Genomic DNA, 19971 nt, shown 5'->3' with positions numbered 1-19971 from the left:
ACACCACCCACACAGCAACACCAGATCCAAGCCTCATGTGCAACCTACACCACAGCTCATGGCAACACCAGATCCTTAATCCACTGAGCGAAGCTGGGGACCAAACCTGCATCCTAATGGATGCTACTTGGATTTGTTACTGCTGAGATAAGATGGGAACTCCAAAATGACTACAATTTAAATTTAATTTTTATTTATTTATTTATTTTGTCTTTTGTCCTTTCTAGGGCTGAACCTGAGGCATATGGAGGTTCCCAGGCTAGGGGTCAATGCGGAGCCACAGCTGCCGGCCACAACAGGAACTCCTAGTTAGGTTTTAAAGTAGTCTTCCAGCTGTTTCTCAGAATACATAGCAAAACTTTTGATGAGTGAACCTCAGAAGAAAACCATCCTAGCCATGGCTTACCCCAACCAAAAGGCAGAGACTCTACTTTCTCTGAACCTATTGTCAGGGCCTGGATATTGTGACCTGGCCAACTGATTAGAGAAAAGCTCAGAAAGGTAAAAAAAACCAAGGTCCCTGTCTGTAAGATATGACTAACTTGAATTTTCTCCTTCTAGATTTTAATTCAAACTGTCTACTAATCCTTGCGGTGATTGAGCAAGAGAAGGGGTTTGACAAGAGACTAAGGATGAATCAGAGCAAACTCAAAAGCTGCTTTGGGGAGTTCCCATTGTGGCACAGTGGAAACGAATCCGACTTGGAACCATGAGGTTGTGGGTTTGATTTCTGGCTTCGCTCAGTGGGTTAAGGATCTGGCATTGCCGTGAGCCATGGTGTAGGTCACAGATGTGGCTCAGATCCAGTGTTGCTGTGGCTGTGGTGTAGGCCAGCAGCTGTAGCTCTGTTTTGACCCCTAGCCTGGGAACCTCCATATGCTGCAGGTGCAGCCCTTAAAAAAAAAAAAAAAAGTTGCTTTGGAAAACCACTCACCTCTCTCCCTCAGTGGATTTCCAAGCGAACGCTAACCAGTAAGTGCTGTGGGGGCAAATATTTCCTAAACATACACAGCATGTAAGCTCCATGAGAGTGAAACATGCCCTTAGGAGCTGAAATTTAGTTGGAGACAAAACTGCACTATTAATGCCCTCTCTAACATGAGTGAGTGAAGTCCTTTTAGGGATGTGTGTGTTGTGTGGTTTTATTTGTTGGTTTGTCTTTTGGTTTGGGCCATATCTGTGGCATGTGGAAATTCCCAGGCCGGAGATCAAACCCATGTCATAGCAATGGATCCTGGTCGCTGCAGTGACAACTCTGGATTTTTAACCCACTGCGCCACAAGGAAACTCCCTTCATGCCTTTTTTTTTTTTGGCTTTTAGGGCCACACCCGCAGCATATGGAAGTTCCCTGGCTAGGGGTCAAACTGGACCTGCAGCTGCCCCCCATAGCCACAGCAACACAGGATCCGAGCCGCATCTGCGACCTCCACCACAGCTCAGGGCAACGTGGGGTCCCTGACCCACTGATCAAGGACAGGACAGAGCTACCTCACGAACACTAGTCGGATTCATTTCCACGGTGCCACAATGGAAACTCCCCCTCATGCCCTTTCTTAAAAGAGGGTATCCACAAATAAATGCCAGAAAAGAAAATACATGCCAAAGTCTTTGTGGTAGGGAACATGAGAGGCTAATTCATTCATTCTGTAAATACTGACTGAGCACTTGCTCTCTGCCAGTCACAGTTCTGGATGTCAGGATTAGAGCAGGAAACCAAACAGATCACAGCCCTGTCCCCATGGAGCATCTGTTCGAAAGGAAGGCCGGGTAGGAATAAAGGCTAAGCAGGGCTGCCTGGAAAGGGGGGTGTGGGCTCATCTCTGTGGTTTATTTATTGATTTATTTGGCCTTTTTGTCTTTTTAGGGCTGCACCTGCTGCATATGGACGTTCCCAGCCTAGGGGTCCAATCGGAGCTGTAGCTGCTGGCCTACACCACAGCCATACCAGATCCAAGCTGTGTCTGCGACCTACACCACAGCTCACGGCAACGCCGGATCCTTAACCCACTGAGCAAGGCCAGGGATCGAACCTGCAACCTCATGGTTCCTAGTCGGATTCGTTTCCGCTGCGCCACAACGTCCTCTCTGGGGTTTAGATACTGGGAAGATGGTGAGGAGGGCCATTTGCTGTGACTTCGCTATGATTGTATTTAGTACGACTGTCTGTCAGGCTTTCAGTAAGTGATGGGAAGAAACTGTTGACTTGTAGTTGAAGTTGGGGCCGTGGAACTAGAAATAGAATTCCTGCCGGTTTTCCTATCCGAAACCCTTAATTCTGCCCTTGACCACTCTCATTTTTTTTTTTCTTTAATGCCAATGCTATGTTCTTTTTAGATGTCAGCAGTGCCCTCAGGAGATGGGACGCCAGATGGCATTTGTCTGTGTTTAAATCAAAACGCCCCGTCCTCTTTGCCACCCTGTGAGGCAGTGACATTCTCTGCTGAGCAGAGTCAAGAAACTACATGGAAAACTGTAGTAGCTTTTCAGGATTTTGAAGTCAAGAAATGTACCCAAAGGCTGGGTCAGTCTAATTCCGCTGATTTCAGTGGTAGCACCACGGCTGTTGGGAACAAGACCTCCCGTAGTCAGCCCTGAGCAGATCCTGAGAGGCCAGTCCTGATGTGTTGATGTAGGTGGGGCCGGGGGAGAATGATTGACAGAAAGATCCCAATGGTAGTTTCCACTGCATCCATCTTGCGTTTATGGGCAGGGCTAAGCATTTCTCTTTTATTGTCTCCTTCAGGGTTTTCAACCACCTAATGAAAGGTTATTATCCCATTTTAAAGATGAGGCAACTGTGGTTCAGAGAGTTGAACTTAGCTAACTAAACCCAAGAGCTCACTTCTCTGAGTGCATAGTATGTGCTATGCGTGACCTCTTTTTAATCCCCTTAACATCCCTGTGGACTAGGTGGTATCACTCCTGTTTTACAGAATGAAAAAGTGAGGCTTACAAAAGATTAAGGAACTTGCACAAGGCTCCAGAGCTGGAAAGCCGTGGAGCTTGGATTCAAACCAGCCAGTCTAAATCCAGGGTTCTGCCTCTCCATCACTTTGTGGATTTCTTAGGAGCAGAAAGAGCTATAACCATGGCAATCAGATGGCCCCTCTGAGGACTCATCTGAAGCTCACCTTGCAACCCTGTTACCTCCTTAACAGGAGAGCTATGATGGCAGTACCCCTCAGGGAGGCAGAGAAGAAATATTTTTCTTTGAGGGGGGGTGTTGCAAGCAACAGAAGCTCACAATATTGTTTAAATATAATTTCAGCTGCTGTACCAGACACTCAGTATCAGAGGTATAATAAAACAAATCTTTCCTTCTCTGATATGCAATAGTCTTGTTGTTAGTGTATAAGTGTGTATACTCTCTATTTTCATTATATATATAAATTATATATACATTGTTTTTCTCTCCCCTTCCAAGATGGTGGCTTGTAATAGGTTCAGAATTGCTCTTTTGGGAGTTCCCTGATGGTTGCGCAGGTTAGGATCCTGCATTGTCACTGCTGTGGCTTGTTTACTGCTGTAGCACAGGTTCAGTCTCTGGCCCCAGAACTTCCACATGCCACAGGTGTAGCCATTGGGCAAGGTCTTGGCTGAGATGAGGTAGTTCTTTGAAAGGGCGTCTTTTTGGAAAATCACTCGAACTTCACTCAACATTTCTGCAATACCCATTGTGGAACCTGGTGGACTCTTACTGTGAGATCAACTATTCTAACCATTTTTCTCAAACTGATTTTTGTTTGGCGTGGCATGCATAAGCTCCCAAGCCAGGGATTGAACTCGAGCCACAGCAGTGACAATGCCGATCCTTAACCCACTGAGCCATGAGGGAACTCCTCAAACTGATGTTTTAGAAACACTTGGGATCTTCAAAGCTTTTGCCTCTCTTTTGTCTCCTCTATAATTCATGGATCAAGTTTTTTTTTTTTTGTCTTTTGTCTTTTTTGGGCCACACCCGCGGCACATGGAGGTTCTCAGGCTAGGGGTCTAATCAGAGCTGTAGCCACGGGCCTACGCCAGAGCCACAGCAACACCAGATCTGAGCCTCGTCTTCGACCTACACCACAGCTCATGGCAACACTGCATCCTAAACGCACTGAGTGAGGCCAGGGATCAAACCCGCAACCTCATCATTCCTAGTCGGATTTGTTTCCCCTGCACCATGACGGGAACTCCCCCGGATCAAGTATTTTTAAGTGCCCCAAATGTGCCGAGTATAGTGCTAAGGGCTAGAATACAGCAGAGAGCAAGAGAGCAAAAAGTCTGGATCCAATCGAGTGCTGTGCTATTGAGGAGACCAGAATTAACTGGCAGTTTCAGCCTCTTATGATATAGAGGCTGGTGGGAGCTTTGGGGGTAGGAGATATAGGTACATAACCTTAACTGGATACAGATTTCCAGCGTCTACAAGACTGTCCGCTGTGGTTGGAGTTCAGCAAAAGTCTATTGCACAAATGCATTGGCTGATGGAGTCTGAGGAACAGGTGGGAATTAGGCACGTCAAAGGAAAGCATGGGGTGGGTGGGTTCTGGGTAAAAGGAAGGGATGGAGAAGTGAGAGAGCAAAATGGGATTTTCCTGTACATCTTTTGGAAGGATGACTCTGCAAAGCGAATGGATTTCAGGAGGCAAGGCCTGGGGTAGAAAGACATGGGAGGTTCTTGACTTGGTCACAGGGGAGAGAGGATAGGGAGGAGGGCATGGATTTGGAGAGGTAGGCTAGATGGTAGGAAGGAGGAGGAGAAGAAGTCAAGGGTGACTTTCGGGTTTGCAGTTTCGTTTTACCCTCTAGGACACAGGCAAATATTCTCGCGGTTTCCTTCTGTTTCCAGCTAGAACAGCCCGGGAGCGCGGGTCTCCTACCCTCTGAGGCTAACTGGACCACCGAATCAGGTAGTAATGAATTTTCATCCCAACCTTTGTTCTTCATGGTGGTGTCTAACGCTCTTAAGGTGAGGACGAAGCACGGGCGGGTGTGGGGAAGAGATTTCCTTAGAGTCTCTACTGTCAGCGTCCGGGCTTCCTCGTCCTTCACAACCTTTCAAAAGGCAAACATCGTTTCCAGATTTTACGGAAGAGATCGGGAGGTCTGTGGGAACGTAGCCCGAGTCGCATACTGCTCAGTAGGTGAACGTGAGGCTGTGTTTTAAGTGTACTAGCTGGGCAAGGTGGGTCAACCCGGCGAGTCCTGGACTTCCCAGGATTCGGGTAAGGCCACCGTGACCTACCTGGAGCTTGGTTAGCGTCTAACAGCCCCGGAATCCACAGGAAGGGATTACGTTAGGGTCTTTTTTTTCCCTCTTGTAAAAAAAGTTCCTGTCTCCCCCTAGAGTCTGGTACACGCCTCCCAAGCCAGACCACGTGTCTCAGGTACGACGTTTTTTGGCTCTTCCCCTCCCCCGTTCCGGTCCCCTTTCCTCTCCTCCTAAGGTGGCAGGAAAATCCTTTACCTCGGACCAATCCCACTGATGCCGAGCCGCGCGCGCGCGCCAACTCGAGCTCCTTGTCTTTACGTCATTGGCCACCTCCACCTATGCACAGTGACAGGCAGCTTTGCGGACCTATTGCGGGAGGAGGCGGAGGCCGCTCGGCCCTCCCAGAGCTGCTTTGTTAGGGGATTCCTCGCCGTTGCTCAGCCCGCTGCGCCAAGGCTGCCTTCCCCTGCTTTCCCTTGGCCGCGCCGCCGGAACTTCGTGGGAAGGCAGTCCCCGCGCTCGTAGTGCGAGCATCTCTCCAGCCGCGCGTCGGGGGCTGGGATACAGCCCGGGTACCCAGCGTGCTCCTGTTGTCACTGCCGAGCCCAACTCCGAACGCCCCGCTCCTGTACCCGCCGTTTCTGATTGGCCGGCCGGAGGCGGAGCGATTGTCAGGCCGCCCAATCGGTGCTCGGTTTCCCACGGGCTCCCGCTGCCCCGCCCCCAGGGCCGCAGGCGGAGGCGCCCTGACAGCTCCCATTGGCAGACCGCGAACGGTCCGGAGCACGGCCGGGCGGAGCAGCGCCGCCGCCGTCGGGCGCGCAGCTCTGCAGCGCAGCGAACGCTTTGGCGCCCGCAGCCCCGGGAGCCCAGCGGCCCCGCATTGTCCCTGGCCCTGTGACTGAGATCCGGGATGAGCGTCGCGGGTGAGTACTGCGGGTCTGGGGAGCGCAGGCTGGCTGGCCAGAGCCGCCCCGAGGGACGGCGCTGAGGATGCCCGGAGCCCCTCTGCCCGTGACGGGCACGTCCTGACCCCCATCTCCCGCACACTGGGGCTCCCGGTGGGTCCTAGCTCCCCCCGGTTGGGCTTTACTCGTATTGTTTTCGCATTCCCACACTTGGGAGGTGGAGAGCTTGTACGTGGAGGCTAGGGGAGATATCCCTCGCTCGAGGAAGCAGTTAAGAGGGGGACGAGTCAGTGGCGCTCAGGTGCCCGGCGCCAAATGGGAGTGACAGTGTCCAGGCGTTGGTATTCGGTCTTCCTGGCAGCAGGAGGTCAGCGCGGACCTGCGGCGGCGGCGTCACTTAGTATTTGTCGGCTGATTTTTTGTCAACTTTGGGGAGGGCGTGCGTGTGCTTGCGTGTGTCTGTGTGTGTGTGTCTCCGTCCCTGACTTGGGCATCTCCAGGCCTAGGTTTTCGGCGACGTCGCCTGGACACTCACCTGGGCAATCAGTACAGTGCTTGGGACCCGACACACGAGGCGGAGAGCCCGGGGATCGGCACACAGGGCCTGGGACCCGCGGCAGACCTGGGAGGGGACATTTAAAGCGGCCTCCTGCCCGCGCGCAGACAATGACTGGTCCGGGCGCGGGGTCCTCGGGTCTGTGCGTGAGGTCCCCGCTCGGGAACCTGCTCCCACCTCGCTCTCTTGCGGGCTCAGCGGCTCGGATGCTGCTGAGCCTCGCCGCTCATCGCCTGGCTGGGGTCGCGCGTGGGGCCCGCTTTTGTTTACAGACCTCGCCATTGGGTTAGAGCTTCGCGCTGCGCTCCCCCGGCCCCAGCAGCCGCTGCGCGCCCCCTCCGAGCTGGGAGAAGTTGGTGCATGCTGTCAGGTGACGCCCCCTCCCCGGGCCTCCTGGCGAGATGCTGCAGGGAAAAGACGACCAGACGGCGCCTTCGCGCCCAGTCCCTGCTGCGCACGGCGCCCTAAGGCCCCCTACACCTTGGTGGCCCGTCGGGGCGCTGACTGAGCCACGCTCACCTCCTTTCCTGTAGCATCCTCTGGCCTTGTCCCCGAGTCAGCCCAGGTTGATTCCAAGTCTGCCTTTCCCTGCGTGTTGGGAAGTCTTGAAGGACGCGCGCGAGCCCTTGGGGACGCTGGCCAATCCGTGCCCGTTTCAGTGGTATCCACGCGGCCCCGCGGAGCAGCTGTGGGGCATTCTTGAGCGGTGTGGATCGGGTTACCCACGCGTGCCGATTTGGCGCCCACTTTGTTTGAGCTGGAGAAGAGATTGAGAGCCTGGGCGCGGGGGTCAAACAAACCCAGCTTCCAGTGCCTACTCAGCATCACTCCCGAGCCGGGTGATCCATTCCAGCCCGGGCTACTTAATCTCCGTGCGTCTCAGTTTCCGCGTCTGTAAAGTGGGGTAACGAGTACCCCCATTTGTTGCGGTGGAAGTAGGGGTTAAACGACACTATAAATCAACTGGCACAGTGACTGCCACGTACTAAACGCTGGAATAATGTTTTCCTGTTAAAGAGACTCAATTGCAGAGCAAGGTCTCTCATCTCTTTCCTTTTCTGCAATTTTCTATTTTCCCAGCTCCTCTTCTATTTTAAAAAGCAGGAGAGATTGCTTTTTTTCAGCTTCAAACAGGACTTGGTTGACTTGACCTTAGGCTTCAGTATACTTACCTAATCTAATCGCTTACAGTTCCTTTTTTTTTTTTTTTGTATTTGGATTTCCACTAGGTTTTAGTTGTTTCTGCTTCCTTCCTTCTTCCTTAAAGGCTATGTTGAGACCCAGGCTTGGGTGTGGAGGAGGAATCCTTGGCCAGGTGGGGAGCCTGGTGAACCAATGGCCGCTGTGCAAAGTAGGTGACACCCGGATGGAGGGAGGTTTGAACAAAGAGGTACCTGGAGGCAAGCAGAGAACACTTCCTGGTAGAAGTGAAATCTGAGCCATGTCTTGTAGCAGAAGCTGGGTCAATCGCTGGTTTCTAGAATATGCTGTCTTGTACCCCACCATCAAGAGCTTCAGCCAGGGAGGTTGTCTTGGAGTGGTAAACACCCGAGTTGCTAGGTAATTATCTTTGAATAGAAGAGAAATATACCTAAGGAGGGGGCTGCTGACTAACTAGGGAAGGGAGAAGAGGAGAATTGATTTCATTGAATATCTTCAAAATGCTGTCAGTGTGTTTTGACTTTGCTTTTTCTCTGCTCCACTGGCTCAGCATTGCTCATTTCCTTCAGGCGAAGGGAGAAGCCAGTTTCATACCGGAAAAACGAAAACAAGCAAAGCCCCTCAATAACCCATAATCAGATGAATACATGGTTTGAAAAAGACAGTCTCAGGCTTGGCTCCGGAATAAGATACGGAGAAAAATGCTTCCTGTTTCAACACCCTTTTTTGCCTGTTGGGGCAAATTATTGAGCTGGGTCCAATAACATCCTTTGAATATAGACCAAGGGGCCTTTAATGGCCAAAACAAACAAACAAGCAAACAAAACACCAAAAACTACTCAAGAGAATGGTCTGTGTAGTGGGGGCAGAAGCCCACAGGGAATGTTCCCCAAACCCTTGGCTCCCCAGGGCCTGCCCGGGTTACCCCAAGCGGAAGCTGCCTCTTACAGGCTCTGGGGCCAGTAGCACTACTGTTCGATGCCAGTGAATAAATAAGATAACCTATTGCAGGCTCCACTCCTAGAAGTGATTCCGAGCCTTCCCACACTTGTTCTGGGAATTCTCTGGCCCTTAGGGACGCTTGAAGGCTGCTTTGCCCCCTGCTGCTGTCTGGGGATCAAATCCCTGGGGGGGGGGGGCTAGACTTAAAAGGGAGCACGTGGTTGGGAAATCTCATTAGCTGACAATTTAACTCCACTCTAATGTGCCTCCAAAGAGCCTGGACAAAGACTTCCTCAACCTTCCCTCCCCCACAGTAGTCTCTCCCAGTGCCCCACCTCTCCCCTCCCCCTCCAAAACCAGAAAGGGGATGCCTGGATGGCCTGTGCCCACCCCCCCGCAGCCCCCAGCCCCCAAATTCCTGCAGTTCTAGTGAGCAGACGGAACCCCAGGCATTCTGGAGTGCCTGAGCTGGAATCCCTCCCCCAGAGCTTTGCCCAGGGCCGGCTGGGTGCACGTGGTAACACCTTCTTTGCGAAGTAACGCCGCCTTTCCTTTCCAAAACTCAACAGCTTACTTACAAGTTAAGCCAGAAGGAGGATTTCGTGAATGAGGAGTGCAGGTCAGAGCATGGGGAATCACATCCAGGCCTCACCTGGAAGTCCGTGGTGGTGGGGAGCTTCTGCCTGAGAATACAGGAGGCAGAGGCGTTCTCTCGTCCTCTGGCGCAGCGGAAACGAATCCGACTGGGAACCATGAGGTTGCAGGTTTGATCCCTGGCCTCACCGCTTAGTGGGTTAAGGATCCGGCGTTGCCATGAGCTGTGGTGTAGGTCGCAGATGAGGCTCGGATCACTGTGGCTGTGGTGTAGGCTCCGATTCAACCCCCCTGCCCTAATGTAGCCCTAAAAAGCGGAAGAAAAAAAAAAAAAGAATATAGGAAGCAGAAAGAGACTTTGATTCATCGGGCAGTGTACAGAGTCCTGTACAGTGAATCCTGAATCCCACAGGTTCAGGCTTATGGTTGAGAAAGATCCTTGTTTTCACTGTGTGGGATCCTTTGCACTCCTGTATCTGAAACACTGTTTCACTGGGGATGTGTGTGTGTGTGTGTACATACATGCATAGATACATACTCATTTTCCTTTCTAAATTAAGCAGATGGAAAGGGTGTATCCATTCTGTTTCCCTCCCCCACATAGGACCAGGAAAAAAAATACCTATTTGCAAGGCCCCCAGTAACATTTTTCTGTTTTTCACCCTGCTAAACTTCAGAGTATTTCATCTCTAAACATTCAGTTCTATCTAAATAATAATTCCTGGGTGAAAAAAGAAATTCTCTGTCTTCATTGTAGGCCAAATCACTTATTTAAAAATGTAAAAAAATTAAAAGATTAAAGGCGGCACTCAAAAATAAAGCAGTACTCAGCCAGGAACAGAGTTTTTTTCTGAAAATAAAACAATGCTGTAGTGTAAAAGGTACAAAATACTCACAGTGTGGTGGGTTTCCCCTTCCGTCCCCTCTCCAACCTCCACACCCCTCTAGCATAAGCCTTTCACTGTTCCTGTGGTCTCCAGGGACCTCATTAAGAAATTCATAAAGGCCGAGACTGTGGATATGGAGAGATTCCTCCTGGACTTGTGTGAGATTCTTCCAGAAGCCCTTGGAGCTCCTTTGCTAGGTAGAGAGAGATTCTTCTGTGTTGAGCTGAGCCTGAGCTCATAGCTTTGCATTCAGCTGCAAGTGAGGTCTTGGTTTATTGAAACAACAGCAAAACACACTGGACCAATATAAGAGCTGCTTAGCTGTGTGCATCCAAAAGAGTGATGACTCTGTGAGGAGCTGTGGGAGGAAGATGCTTTCAGTTGAGCGCATCCTCAGTTTCTGAATGGACCCAGGCCTCGGAGTCTTGGTGCTGTCACGGAGTTTCTTGCCTTAAAGGGACACTTGGATATAGTTGGAGGAAGGGGTTTCTAGCATTTTGGCTGGGCCACTTTGAATTCATGAAGGAGGAGAAATGAAAGGGAGGGGAAAGTGTCTTTGGTTTAAAGAAATAAAACAAAGGCGTCCCCATTGTGGCTTAGTGGTAATGAACCCGATTAGTAGCCATGAGGACGTGGGTTCGATCCCTGGCCTCCTTTGGTGGGTTAAGGACCTGGTGTTGCTGTGAGCTGTGATGCAGGTTGCACATGTGGCTTGGATCCTGCATTGCTGTGGCTGTGGCTGGCAGTGGTAGCTCCAATTGGACCCCTAGCCTGGGAACATCCATATGCTGCAGGTACAGCCTTAAAAAACATCCAGCCAACCAACCAAAAAAATTGAAGTAAAACAGGAGTTCCGTGGTGGCCTAATGTTTAAGAATCTGCCTTGTTGTTGCTGTGGCTTGGGTTCAATCCCTGGCACTGGAATCAGCATGCCACAGAGGTGGTAAGCAAATAAGTAAATGAATAAATAAGTAAAACAAATAGATAAATAAACGAACCTGACTCTGGGTCCAGGGTTCTTTCCTTTAAAAAACAAAACTCAAAAAAACCCCTTGCATAATTTATTTCCAGCTTCTGTTCCCTAGAGCTGGATTTTATTAAAGACCAAAGGCTGAGAATATAGGGGAGTGTACAGGTATGAGGCGATGAGACTGGGAGACAGCAGACCTGGGACCAGGCTTGGCTTGGAATTGGCGGAGAATGAATGGGAGAGTAGGTGAAGGAGATTCAGTTGCTTTTCCTTAAAAAACCCCAAACATAGTTCTCTGGGGCCACAGAGACAGGATATCCTGCCTTTGCAATGGCCCCTCTCCTGTCTGCCTAATCGCCCTTGTCCTGGGCCAGGAGATGCTCAGCTTGTAAAGACGGATCAGTTCTGGATGCTGCTTCTGGTTCCCACTGCTGGGGTGATAACAAGCTCTGGAAAGCCACCAGGTCAGCCTCCGGGGGGACGGGAGGCCAGGGGGAGGCATGGGTCTGGGGATCCGTGGAGTTGTTAAGACCATGGAAATGGAGTGGTTGGGTTTTCCACCCAGTGAGTACTTTTCAGAAGAGGAGGAGGTGGTGGGCTGGGCAAAAGGATAATTTTTTTTTTGCTTTTTAGGGCTGCCTCCGTGGCATCTGGAGGTTCCCAGGCTAGGGGTCGAATTGGAGCTGTAGCTGCTGGCCTACGCCACAGCCACAGCTACAGCCACATCAGATCTGAGCTGCTTCTGTGACCGACACCACAGCAAGGCCAGGGATTGAATCTGCGTCCTCGTGGATGTTAGATTCGTTTCCACCGAGCCACGATGGGAACTCCCCAAAGGAGAGTTTGAGCAGGAAAATGTAGGAGAGTCAGCAACTCATTAGCTAGTTCCCACTTGATTTTTGAGCAGTGGATTTTTTTTTTTTTTTTTTCCCACCTTACAGCAAATGGAGTTCCTGGGCCAGGGATCAGATCTAAGTCGCTACCGCCTTAACCCACTGTGCTGGGCTGGGGATCAAACTTGTGCCACAGGGGAACTAACTCCTGTGCAGTGTTTTAAAGGTTCAGAACTGTGGGTTTATTCTCGCCATGACCTTCAGATGTGCTTTGTTTGTTTGTTTGTGGGTTTTTTTTTTGACTTTGTAGGAGTCTGACCTGATTCCTGAGCTAATGTGATAGCTTTGGTCTTTTTTTTGCAAAATGTGCATCTTGATCTCCTCACCCACACAAGGATATCCTTGGACAGTGGGAACCTGTGGGCAAGTTCTTTATTGTGCCATAGCTTCCCTCCCAGCCCCCATTCTGCTAACCCCAAGGCCCCTTTCCACGCCTGTTTGGCCCCTAGGTCTCTGGGGTACCCTGGTCACTCCTGGTCATGTGTGTTGCTTGGCATAACATCTAATTAATTCTACCACCTAACATTTAAGAATGCCCCACTTTGGCTGCCTGGAATCCCGAGTCCCCAGTGTTGGAGTTGCAATCCTGATTATAAGCAACTATGTAGTAATTTCTTTCTGTTCTCTGACAAGCAGCCTCTATATTCACCTTTATTATTATTACTGTTATTATTATTTACGCTGTGGCTTGCAGTGGCTTTGTTTCCTAGAGCAGGCATTGAACTGGGGCTGCAGTGGTGAAAGCACTGAATCCTAACCACTAGGCCACCAGGGAACTCCTCCACCTTTTTTTTTCTTTTCTTTTTTTTTTTTTTTTTTTGCTGTTTCTTGGGCCGCTTCCGCGGCATATGGAGGTTCCCAGGCTAGGGGTCGAATCGGAGCTGTAGCTGCCAGCCTACGCCAGAGCCACAGCAACGCGGGATCCGAGCCGCGTCTGCAACCTACACCACAGCTCACGGCAACGCCGGATCCTTAACCCACTGAGCAAGGGCAGGGACCGAACCCGCAACCTCATGGTTCCTAGTCAGATTCGTTAACCACTGCGCCACGACGGGAACTCCTTTTTTCTTTTTAAAGTGTTTTAAAAGTGTGTTCAAGCTGTGTGGGGAGACTGCCACATGTGCCTTCTAACATCTCAAATGTCTTTGGATTCAGAGGTTGTTAGGCTATTTTGGATATTCTTGCCATGGCCAAACTTTGACCTTTGGATGCTTCTTAAGTGCCATAGAGAGGGTAGGCACTTTGTGTGTGTTTCTTGTTCTCTTAAGGATCTAACATACATTTCCAAGCTGCCTTACTAAGGATGCAGTCTCTGGCTATAAAACTTGGTTTGCTGTAATTTATTTATTTATTCGTTTGTTTGTTTGTTTTGCTTTTTAGGGCTGCACCTCCTGCATGTGGAGGTTCCCAGGCTAGGGCTCTAATCAGAGTTGTAGCCGCCGGACTACAGCAGAGCCACAGAAAAGCCAGATCTGAGCCGCATCTGCGACCTACACCACAGCTCACGGCAACACTGGATCCTTAACCCACTGAGTGAGGCCAGGGATCGAACCCGCAACCTCGTGGTTCCTAGTCGGATTTGTTTCCGCTGTACCAAGATGGGAACTCCCATGCTGTGATATATTTAAATCATAACTTCGGTGATGATGAAACACTTTATTATTATTTTTTTATGGCTGCACTTGTGGCATATGGAAGTTTGCAGGCCAGGGAATGGAATCTGAGCCATAGCTGCCACCTGCACCAGAACCTTTAACACACTGCACTGGGCTGGGGATTGAAATCTGCAGTGATCAAAGCTGCTGTAGTTGGATTCATAACCCACTGTGCCACAGCGGGAACTCCAATTTTTTTTTTGGTCTTTTTGCCATTTCTTGGGCCCCTCCCGCGGCATATGGAGGTTCCCAGGCTAGGGGTCGAATCGGAGCTGTAGCCGCCGGCCTACGCCAGAGCCACAGCAACGCAGGATCCGAGCCGCGTCTGCAACCTACACCACAGCTCACGGCAACGCCGGATCGTTAACCCACTGAGCAAGGGCAGGGACCGAACCTGCAACCTCATGGTTCCTAGTCGGATTCGTTAACCACTGCGCCACAATGGGAACTCCTTTTTTTTTTTTTAAATTGAAGTGTAGTTGGTGTACCGTGTTGTATTGTATTAGTTTCAGGTGTACAGCCAGGTGATTCAGTTTTATATATATATGTATATTCTTTTCAGATTCTTTTGCATTGTAAGTTATTACAAGATATTGCATATAGTTCCTTGTGCTCTGCATACAGTAGGTTCGTGTTTATCTATTCACAAAGTATATTCACATTTCATGTAAATTCTTCAACTCAAGTAATGACAAGTTTGTTTCTAAAAATGACATGCAAAGTAATAATTCCATGGCATTAACAAACTAATTCTCGAATAGATGAGCTTATCATGAGAAACACATTCTGTCCCTGTTTTGTTTTTTTCCCCACCCACTTTTGTCCTCTCCAGAAATAATCACTTTTGTTTGTTTTTAGGTCTTCTAGTGGTTGTCTTTATATCACTAAATAACATGCTTATGCCACTTTTATTTTTTGACTTCCTGTTATGACAAATGAACAATTGAGCTTATTTATTGCTTCTTACTTCCTTTATCCTCCAGATTTTCGATGATTGTATTTATAGTCCAATCTTTATGTTACTCGTGTAGACGAATTTCATTCTATCAACCAACGGTAGTGACATTTACCTCCTCCCTCTTTTAAAATGAGACTGTCAGTGTCCTGGCTTATCTTTCCTATCAAATTTCCTTCCTGTGATGGCTCCAGCTTCTGTCACTGCCAGTGTTGGTGACACTGTGTTCTGAAAGCAGGACGAAGTCTTCTGTGCCTTGCCTATACGTCGTTTTCGTTTTGTTAGGATGTAATTTATAGTTTTATTAGGATGTAATTTACATACCATACAATTCGGTTCTTTGACGTGTACGGTTCAGTGGTTCTTGGTTTATTTACAGAATTGGGCAGCCCTTACCATAATCAATTCTAGAATTTTTATTCTTTTTTAATTGTTTTTTTTTTATGGCTGCACCTGCAGCATGTGGAAGTTCCTAGGCTAGGGGTCAAATCAGAGCTGCAGCTGCCAGCCTACACCACAGCTATGGTAACATCAGAGCTGAGCTGCATCTGTGACCTATGCTATAGCTTATGATAACACTAGTTCCTTAACCCACTAATTGGGGCCATGGATCGAACCTGCATCCTTATGGATACTAGTCGGGTTCAGCCACACGGAAACTCCTAAAATGTGGTCTTTTTTGACTGTCTTCTTTCAGTTAGCATTTTTTTTTTTCTTTTAAGGCCGCACCTGTGGTAGATGGAAGTTCCTGGGCCAGCAGTTGAGTAGGAGCTGCAGCTGCAGCTGCAGCCTACGCCACAGCCATGGCAACACTGAATCTGAGTGGCATCTGTGACTTATGCTGCGGCTTGTGGCAAAGCTGGATCCCTAACCCACTGAGCAAGGCCAGGGATTGAACCTCCATCTTCACAGAGACAACGCTGGGTCCTTAACCTGCTGAGCCACAGTGGGAACTCCAGGGTATTGTTTTTTGAGGGTCATCTGTGCTGCAGTGTATCACTACTGCATTCCTTTTTATTGTCGAATAATATTTCATTGTATGGGTGTATCACATTTTATTTATATCCATTCATTAGTTATTGGGCATGTGGGTTGTTTCTGCCTGTTGACTTTTGTGAATCGTTACTGCTATAAACATTAGTGTGCAAAGACTTGTTTGAATATTTATTTTATTTTATTTTTTTTTGTCTTTTGTCTTTTTTGTTGTTGTTGAATATTTATTTTAAATTCTTTCTGGTATAGATTTCAGAGTGGAATTGCTGGGTCATATGGTAATTCTATGTTTAACCTTTTGAGGAACTTCCAGATTGTTTTCCAAAGTGCCTGCACCATTTCATATTCCCGCCAGCAGTGAATGAGGATTCCCATTTCCCCATATGCTTGCCAGCATTTGTTATTATCTATTTTTTTTTTTTTGTCTTTTTGCCATTTCTTCGGCTGCTCTCGTGGCATGTGGATATTCCCAGGCTGGGGTCGAATCGAAGCTGTAGCTGCCGGCCTACACCAGAGCCACAGCAACGTGGGATCCGAGCCGCGTCTGCAACCTACACCACAGCTCATGGCCACGCCAGATCCTTAACCCACTGAGCGAGGCTAGGAATCGAACCCACAACCTCATGGTTCCTAGTCAGATTTGTTAACCACTTTGCCACGACAGGAACTCCTGTTATTATCTATTTTTTTTTGATTATAGTCGGCCTAATGGATGAGAGGAGGTAACCCCTTTTGCTTTTGATTTGCATTTCCCTCATACTTCATGATGCTGAACATCTTTTCATTTGCTCATTGGCTAATTATCTATTTTCTTTGGAGCAATGTCTATTCAGACTCTGCTTTCTTTTTTTTTTGTCTTTTGTCTTTGTTGTTGTTGTTGTTGTTGCTATTTCTTGGGCTGCTCCCGCGGCATATGGAGGTTCCCAGGCTAGGGGTTGAATCGGAGCTGTAGCCACCGGCCTACGCCAGAGCCACAGCAACACGGGATCCGAGCCGCGTCTGCAACCCACACCACAGCTCACGGCAACGCCGGATCGTCAACCCACTGAGCAAGGGCAGGGACCGAACCCACAACCTCCTGGTTCCTAGTCGGATTCGTTAACCACTGCGCCACGACGGGAACTCCTTTGTCTTCATTTTTAAAGTCTTATGGAAGTATCGTTGATTTACAATATTGTGAGAGTTTTGCGTGCAGCAGAGTGATTCATACATCCATTCTCTTTTAGATTCTTTTCCCACGTAGATTATCACAGAACATTGGGTAGAGTTCTCTGTGCGATACAGCAGGTCTCTGTTGGCCAATCATTCCATATACCTCAGTGTGCATATTCTTTGCTCATGTTTAAGTTGGCTTTCTCTCGCTTTATTAAATTGTAAGGAGTCGTGTATTCTATATATAGGTCCCTTATCAGATATATGATGTGCAAACATTTCCTCCATTTTTGGGGTGTCATCTTGCTTTCCTGATGGCATCCTTTCCTTACTGTTTGCTCTTGAAAAGCTGAGGATCAACAGAAATGTTTACTTAGTTATGACTCTGTCAATAACAAAGTCAGCTTTTCACTCCATAGCCTGGTGGTATATTAGTTTTGTATTTTCTGTTGTTATACCACCATGACTTCAGTTATAGGTTGAGAAATGAAGCACTGGAAACATTGTATTTTAAAGCTCCTATTTCTTTTTTTTTTTTGGCTTTTTAGGGTTGCACCTGCAGTATATGGAGGTTCCCAGGCTAGGGGTCCAATCGGAGCTACAGCTGCCGGCCTACACCACAGCCACAGCAATGCCAGATCCAAGCCGTGTCTGTGACCTACACCACAGCTCACAGCAATGTCAGATCCTTAACCCACTGAGCGAGGCCAGGGATTGAACCCGTAACCTTAGAGTTCCTAGTCGGATTCGTTTCCACTGTGCCATGATGGGAACTCCCGAAGCTCCTATATTTCACAGTAAACAAAGAGCAATATTTTATTTACTTAAATAACTGTGAGAATGACTCATTTATTTACCAAAGCTGCAAAAGGGAGTATTTGCGAGGTACTTTGAAACGGAGCTATCTTTGGGTATCAGGTTTTGGCTGATACACTTCTGTTGGTTGATATTTTTTTATTGTGTTATATTAGGACAGGTCCTTCACTGGGGCTACTTTTGCTCACCAGGTGACATTTAGAAATATATGGCGATATTTTTGATTGTGACACTAGCGAAGTACCTAGCATCTACCTAGATAAAAGGAGAAATCTGGCATCTATCTGGTACAGGCCAGGGCTGTTGCTAACATCCTACAATGCAGGGGGCAGTCCTCCAGGTAAGAATCATCTGGATCTGCGCTGAGGTTGAAAAACCTTACATTCAAAAGAAATGCTATTAGAGACCACACATTTAAGTTTCTTTCCTTGGAAGAGGAGCTTATGTGTTGTTTGTTTTTTTCCTTTTTAGGGCCGCACCCGAGGCATATGGAAGTTCCCAGGCTAGGGGTTGAATCATAGCTGCTATTAGCCACGGCCAAGTGGGATCCCAGCCGGGTTTTCAACATACACCACAGCTCACAGCAACACTGGATCCCTGACCCACTGAGTGAAGCCAGGGGTTGAACCTGCATCCTCATGGATACTAGTCGGATTTGGTTTTGCTGCACCGCAGTGGGAACTCCCTGTTTTTTAGATCTCTGGAAGTGAGCTATCTTGAAGCAGCAGGTTATTTTGGTTATTTAAAACACTTTGGTTATCATTTAAGCTGGAATTAGATTAGTAAAATATCCTTTTTAGAATAGAGAATTTCGAAACATTTCATAGTAATCTCAGGCCATTTTGGGCTTCTCAGTGCTTGAGCAAGTTTATCTATTTAATGCCTTCCGGATATTGCTAATAACTATATCTTGAATTCTGCTTGTGGTTCATATTATGGGAGGAAAAATATTTGCAGGATGATCATTTTAATGTTACTCCTCTTGAGCAGTTTATCGAGCATGAAAAAATATTTTTAGAAAAAAATGTTCCAAGAGCAGTGCAAGATCTGCTGTGAGGTTTTAGAAAAGTTTTTTTTTTTTTTTTTTTTTTTTTCCCTAGGGCCGATCCAGTGGCATATGGAGTTCCCAGGCTAGGGGTCTAATCGGAGCTGTAGCCGCCAGCTTACGCCAGAGCCACAGCATTGCGGGATCCGAGCTATGTCTGCAACCTACGGGAACGCCGGATGCTTAACCCACTGAGCAAGGCCAGGGATCGAACCTGCAACCTCATGGTTCCTAGTCGGATTCGTTTACCACTGCACTACGACGGGAACTCTAGGAAAGTTTTATCAATGTTAGGATCACGCTTATCTTGGAGCCTCTGTGATTAGAAATTATTTCAATTCTATATAACACTGTAAGTCAACTATACTCCAATAAATCTGTGAAAAAAAAGAAATGACTTCCAGTCTACGATTATGTCTTGAACTTTAACATTTCATTGTAATTAAAAAAATTAGTGCATTCCTGTCATGGGTTGGTGGTTAATGAATTTGACTAGCATCCATGAGGATGTAGGTTCGATCCCTGGCCTTGCTCAGTGGGTTAGGGATCTGGTGTTGCTGTGGCTGTGCTGTAGGCTGGCATCTGTAGCTCTGATTGGACCCTGAGCCAGGAACCAATGTATGCCATGGGTGCGGCCCTAAAAAGCAAAAAATTAAAAAAAAACAAAAAACAAAAAAACCTTGTAACTCTGGTTTTCACTTACCTAAACAGTTTAACGACCTAATTATTTTAAAATAGATTAAAAAAAATTCACTCTGTGGTTTTCCCCCCTTTTCCTTTCCTAACAGTTAATTGCTTTAATTTGGGGATTGAATGCCTTGAATACCTACAGCCTTGGTCTTGTGAACTCTCACCAATTGTATCAAACCCTTTAAATTGCCTTAAAGAAAAATGTTTGGGGGAGTGTGTTTTCAGCTTACTTCAAGTAAGAACACCCAAATGACCTTCTCTTTCTTGAAGCAAACGGGGTCAAAGCCAGACGGATTTTTTTTTGGTAGACATTGCAGGTTAGTCTTAGGAACTAAAGAATTTCAGGATCCAAGTGAACGGCTCACTCTTTAAACCAGGACTAGTTAACTTATTTGAGTGAGAAGGGCTAACATCATTCTTCACCGATAACCACTGAATTTTAATTTTAATTGTCTTCTTAGCCTCTCATCCAGCAGTTCTGAATCCCATCCAAGTCAGGAAAAGTGAATTTATGGGCCTGCTAGCAACAAGCAGCTAGCAGTGTGGAGCGTCTGGA

The sequence above is a fragment of the Phacochoerus africanus genome, chromosome 1 (genome assembly GCF_016906955.1).
Source record: "Phacochoerus africanus isolate WHEZ1 chromosome 1, ROS_Pafr_v1, whole genome shotgun sequence".
NCBI lineage: Eukaryota > Metazoa > Chordata > Mammalia > Artiodactyla > Suidae > Phacochoerus > Phacochoerus africanus.
Note: the sequence above shows the minus strand (reverse complement) of the source record.